Consider the following 6,444-nt stretch of genomic DNA (forward strand, 5'->3'; position numbering starts at 1 on the left):
CTACTTTCCAATACCGTTGAGAGCGCGCCAATTGGGCTTCTGTAGCTCCCGAAAATCCACTTCGAGTGCAGGGAGGTCAGAATCCAACAGCATCTGCAGTCCTTTTGAGTCTCTGGATCAGATTTTTGCTCAGATCCCTCAATTTCAGCCAGAAAATACCTGAAATCACAGAAAAACACACAAACTCATAGTAAAGTCCAGAAAAGTGAATTTTAATTAAAAACTAATAAAAATATAATAAAAACTAACTAAAAGATACTAAAAACATACTAAAAACAATGCCAAAAAGTGTATAAATTATCCGCTCATCACAACACCAAACTTAAATTGTTGCTTGTCCCCAAGCAACTGAAAATCAAATAAGATAAAAAGAAGAGAATATACTATAGACTCCAAATTATCAATGAAACTAAGCTCCAAATTAGATGAGCGGGACTAGTAGCTTTTTGCCTCCGAACAGTTTTGGCATCTCACTTTATCCTTTGAAATTCAGAATGATTGGCTTCTTTAGGAACTTAGAATCCAGATAGTGTTAGTGATTCTCCTAGTTAAGTATGATGATTCTTGAACACAGCTACTTATTGAGTCTTGGCCATGGCCCAAAGCACTCTGTCTTCCAGTATTACCACCGGATACATACATGCCACAGACACATAATTGGGTGAACCTTTTCAGATTGTGACTCAGCTTTGCTAAAGTCCCCAATTAGAGGTGTCCAGGGTTCTTAAGCACACTCTTATTGCCTTGGATCACAACTTTATTTCTTTCTTTTTCTTTTCTTTTTCTTTCTCCCTTTTTTTTCGTTTTTCTGCTTCTCTTTTTTTTTTTTTTTTTTGTATTCACTGCTTTTTCTTGCTTCAAGAATCATTTTTATGATTTTTCAGATCCTCAGTAACATGTCTCCTTTTTCATCATTCTTTCAAGAGCCAACAATTTTAACATTCATAAACAACAAATTCAAAAGACATATGCACTGTTCAAGCATACATTCAGAAAACAAAAGTATTGCCACCACATCAAACTAAATAAGCTAGTTTTAAAGATGAATTTGAAATCCTATACTTCTTGTTCTTTTGTGATAAAAACAGTTTTCATTTAAGAAAGGTGATGGATTCATATTCACAGCTTTAAGGCATAGACACTAAGACACTAATGATCATAAGACACAAACATGGATAAACATAAGCAAAAAAATTCGAAAAACAGAAGAATAAAGAACAAGGAAATCAAGGAACGGGTCCACCTTAGTGATGGCGGCTCTTCCTTCCTCTTGAAGGTCCTATGGAGGTGTTCAGTTGCTCCCAGTAGTCTTGTGGAGAAAAGTGCATCCCTTGAGGTCATGCCTTCTCAGTTGAACCGGCTTTGGATGCCATAAATGGTTATGGAAAAACAAAAAGCAATGCTTTTACCACACCAAACTTAAAAGGTTTGCTCGTCCTCGAGCAAAAGAAGAAAGAAGAGAGTAGAAGAAGGAGAAATGGAGGAGACGGGAATGGCTTTGTGTTCGGCCAAAGAGGGGGAGAAGAGGTGGTTTATGAAGGATGGATGTGAGTGGTGAAGAGAGAGAGATGTTGAGGTGATTGGTGAATGGGTGAAGAAGAAGAGAGAGTGGTGGGGTTTGTGGGGATCCTGTGGGGTCCACAGATCCTTAGGTGTCAAGGAAAAGTCATCCCTGCACCAAATAGCATCAAAATCCACGTTTTGAGCCATTTCTGGCGTTAAACGCCGGGCTGATGCCCATTCCTGGCGTTTAACGCCAGGTTCTTGCCCTTTCTGGCGTTTAACGCCAGTCTGGTGCCCCTTTCTGGCGTTAAACGCCCAGAATGGTGCCAGACTGGGCGTTAAACGCCCAACTGCTAGGCTTACTGGCGTTTGAACGCCAGCAGCATCTTCCTCCAGGGTGTGCTGTTTTTCTTCCTGTTTTTCATTCTGTTTTTGCTTTTTCAATGGATTTTGTGACTTCTTATGATCATCAACCTACAAAAAAGATAAAATAACAAAAGGAAATAGTTAATTATAAAACATTGGGTTGCCTCCCAACAAGCGCTTCTTTAATGTCATTAGCTTGACAGAGGGCTCTCATGGAGCCTCACAGATACTCAGAGCAATGTTGGAACCTCCCAACACCAAACTTAGAGTTTGAATGTGGGGGTTCAACACCAAACTTAGAGTTTGGTTGTGGCCTCCCAACACCAAACTTAGAGTTTGACTGTGGGGGCTCTGTTTGTCTCTGATTTGAGGGAAGCTCTTCAAGCTTCCTCTCCATGGTGACAGAGGGATATCCTTGAGCCTTAAACACCAAGGATTCTTCATTCACTTGAATGATCAACTCTCCTCTATCAACATCAATCACAGCCTTTGCTGTGGCTAGGAAGGGTCTGCCAAGGATGATGGATTCATCCATGCACTTCCCAGTCTCTAGGACTATGAAATCAGTAGGGATGTAATGGTCTTCAATCTTCACCAAAACATTCTCTACAAGTCCATGAGCTTGTTTTCTTGAATTGTCTGCCATCTCTAATGAGATTCTTGCAGCTTGCACCTCAAAGATCCCTAATTTCTCCATTACAGAGAGGGGCATGAGGTTTACACTTGACCCTAAGTCACACAAGGCCTTCTTGAAGGTCATGGTGCCTATGGTACAAGGTATAGAAAACTTCCCAGGATCTTGCCTCTTTTGAGGCAGTTTCTGCCTAGACAAGTCATCTAGTTCTTTGGTGAGCAAGGGAGGTTCATCCTCCCAAGTCTCATTTCCAAATAACTTGTCATTTAGCTTCATGATTGCTCCAAGGTATTTAGCAACTTGCTCTTCAGTGACATACTCATCCTCTTCAGAGGAAGAATACTCATCAGAGCTCATGAATGGCAGAAGTAGGTCCAATGGAATCTCTATGGTCTCATTTTGAGCCTCAGATTCCCATTGGAACTCAGAGGAGATTGGTACACGCCCACTGAGGTCTTCCTCAGTGGCGTCCTCCTCCTCTCTTTCCTCTCCACATTCGGCCATGGTTATGGCTTTGCACTCTCCTTTTGGATTTTCTTCTGTATTACTTGGGAGAGTACTAGGAGGGAGTTCAGTAATTTTCTTGCTCAGCTGACCCACTTGTCCTTCCAAATTTCTGATGGAGGACCTTGTTTCATTCATGAAACTTTGAGTGGTCTTTATTAGATCAGAGACCATTGTTGCTAAGTCAGAAGTATTCTGCTTGGTATTCTCTGTCTCTTGCTGAGAAGATGATGGAAAAGGCTTGCCATTGCTAAACCTGTTTCTTCCACCATTATTATTATTGAAACCTTGTTGAGGTCTCTCTTGATTCTTCCATGAGAAATTTGGGTGATTTCTCCATGAAGAATTATAGGTGTTTCCATAGGGTTCTCCTAGGTAATTCACCTCTTCCATTGAAGGGTTCTCAGGATCATAAGCTTCTTCCTCAGATGAAGCTTCCTTAGTACTGCCATGTGCATTTTGCATTCCAGACAGACTCTGAGAAATTAAATTGACTTGTTGAGTCAATATCTTGTTCTGAGCCAGTATGGCATTCAGAGTGTCAATCTCAAGAACTCCTTTCTTCTGACTAGTCCCATTGTTCACAGGATTTCTTTCAGAAGTATACATGAATTGGTTATTTGCAACCATTTCAATTAGCTCTTGAGCCTCTGCAGGCGTCTTCTTCAGATGAAGAGATCCTCCAGCAGAGCTATCCAAGGACATCTTAGATAGTTCAGAGAGACCATCGTAGAAAATACCTATGATGCTCCATTCAGAAAGCATGTCTGAGGGACATTTTCTGATTAATTGTTTGTATCTTTCCCAAGCTTCATAGAGGGATTCTCCATCCTTCTGTCTGAAGGTTTGGATTTCCACTCTAAGCTTACTCAATTTTTGAGGTGGAAAGAACTTTGCCAAGAAGGCATTGACTAGCTTTTCCCAAGAGTCCAGGCTTTCTTTAGGTTGAGAGTCCAACCATATTCTAGCTCTGTCTCTTACAGCAAAAGGGAATAGCATCAGTCTATAGACTTCAGGGTCTACCCCATTAGTCTTGACTGTGTCACAGATTTGCAAGAATTCAGCTAAGAACTGATGAGGATCTTCCATTGGAAGTCCATGGAACTTGCAATTCTGTTGCATTAGAGAAACTAATTGAGGCTTAAGCTCAAAGTTGTTTGCTCCAATGGCAGGGATAGAGATGCTTCTCCCATAGAAGTTGGGAGTAGGTGCAGTAAAGTCACCCAGCACCTTTCTTGCATTGTTGGCATTGTTGTTGTTTTCGGCTGCCATGGGTTCTTCTTCTTTGAAGAATTCGGTCAGGTCCTCAACAGAGAGTTGAGTCTTAGCTTCTCTTAGCTTTTGCTTCAAGGTCCTTTCAGGTTCAGGGTCAGCTTCAACAAGAATGCCTTTGTCTTTGTTCCTGCTCATATGAAAGAGAAGAGAACAAGAAAATATGGAATCCTCTATGTCACAGTATAGAGATTCCTTGAGGTGTCAGAGGAAGAAGAGAAATAGAAGACAGAAGTAGAAAATTCGAACTTGTCAAAGAAGATGGAGTTCGAATTTTGCATTAAGGGATAGTGTTAGTCCATAAACAGAAGGATGTGAGAAGAAGGGAAGTAATTTTCGAAAATTAAGTAAAAGATTTTGAAAAATTTTTGAAAAACACTAATTGATTTTCGAAAAATAAGAGTGGGAAAGAAATCAAGTGATTTTTGAAAAAGATTTGAAATTAGAAGTTAAAAAGATTTGATTGAAAACTATTTTGAAAAAGATGTGGTTAAGAAGATTTGATTGAAAAGTTATGGTTTTAAAAAGATGTGATTGAAAAGATATGATTTGAAAACAATTTTAAAAGATATGATTTGAAAACAATTTTAAAAGATATGATTTTAAAAATTAATGACTTGCCTAACAAGAAAAGATATGATTCAAACATAAAACCTTCCTCAACAGAAAAGGCAAAAAATGTTCAATCAAATCATTAATTGTTAGTAAGTGTCTTTGAAAAAGGAAAGAAATTGATTTTGAAAACATTTGATTGAAAAGATATGATTTGAAAAAGATTTGATTTTGAAAAACTTTGAAAACTTGAAAAAAATTGATTTTGAAAACAAAATCTTCCCCCTTTGCCATCCTGGCGTTAGACGCCCAGAATGGTGCACATTCTGGCGTTTAACGCCCAAACTACTACCCTTTTGGGCGTTAAACGCCCAACCAGGTACCCTGGCTGGCGTTTAAACGCCAGTCTGCCTTCTTCACTGGGCATTTTCGAATGCTCAGCTTTTTCTGTATGATTCCTCTGCAGTATGTTCTGAATCTTCAATTCTTTGTATCATTGACTTGAAAAGACACAAATTAAAAATATTTTTGGATTTTTAATAATTAAAATGCAACAAGAATCAAATAACAATGCATGCAAGACACCAAACTTAGCAGTTTGTATACTATTGACACTAACTACATGAGGATGCATATGAGAAACACAAAACACTCAAGTCAATAGAATTCAAAGATCAAAACAAGGAAATCATCAAGAACAACTTGAAGATTAATTAAGACACATGCATAATTTCGAAAAATGCAAGAAGAACAGAAACATGCAATTGACACCAAACTTAAAATGAGACACTAGACTTAAGCAAGAAACATCAAATATTTTTGGTTTTTATGATTTTGTAATTTTTTTTTTATATTTTTCGAAAATTAAGTGAAAAGGAAAATAAAGGTATCAAAATTCTTAATGAGAATTCTAGGAATCATGCAATGTTAGTCTAAAGCTTTAGTCTAAAGGAATTAGACATAGCTAGCCAAGCTTCAGCAGGACATTGCATTCAAGAGCTAAATTGATGAGGATCAATCAGCTTTGGTGATGATAAGAACATCACCTTGAAACACTAGAATTCATTCTTAAGAACTCTGAAGAAAAATAATACCTAATCTAAGCAACAAGATGAACCGTCAGTTGTCCATACACAAACAATCCCCGGCAACGGCGCCAAAAACTTGGTGCGCGAAATTGTGATCACTACAACTTCACACAACTAACCAGCAAGTGCACTGGGTCGTCCAAGTAATACCTTACGCGAGTAAGGGTCGATCCCACGGAGATTGGTGGTATGAAGCAAGCTATGGTCACCTTGTAAATCTCAGTCAGGCAGACTCAAATGGGTATAGATGATGAACGAAAATAACATAAAGATAAAGATAGAGATACTTATGTATATCATTGGTGTAAGAGCTTCAGACAAGCGTATGAAGATGCCTTCCCTTCCGTCTCTCTGCTTTCCTACTGTCTTCATCCAATCCTTCTTACTCCTTTCCATGGCAAGCTCGTGTAGGGTTTCACTGTTGTCAGCAGCTACCTCCCATCCGCGCAGTGAAAGCTAATGCACGCACTCTGTCACAGTACTGCCAATCACCGGTTTGGTTCCCCCCTACCGGAATAGAATCCC

The 6,444-nt window shown here is 39.1% G+C and overlaps 1 non-coding gene across 1 annotated transcript; it reads left to right on the forward strand.

The window, feature by feature from the left end:
• The first annotated feature begins 3,766 nt into the window (after window positions 1-3,766).
• On the forward strand, window positions 3,767-3,874 carry LOC130964603 (small nucleolar RNA R71). Its single transcript, XR_009080691.1, has one exon. It is a non-coding gene; the product is annotated as a small nucleolar RNA R71 (small nucleolar RNA).
• Window positions 3,875-6,444: the final 2,570 nt, after the last annotated feature.

The sequence above is a fragment of the Arachis stenosperma genome, chromosome 2, assembly GCF_014773155.1.
Source record: "Arachis stenosperma cultivar V10309 chromosome 2, arast.V10309.gnm1.PFL2, whole genome shotgun sequence".
NCBI lineage: Eukaryota > Viridiplantae > Streptophyta > Magnoliopsida > Fabales > Fabaceae > Arachis > Arachis stenosperma.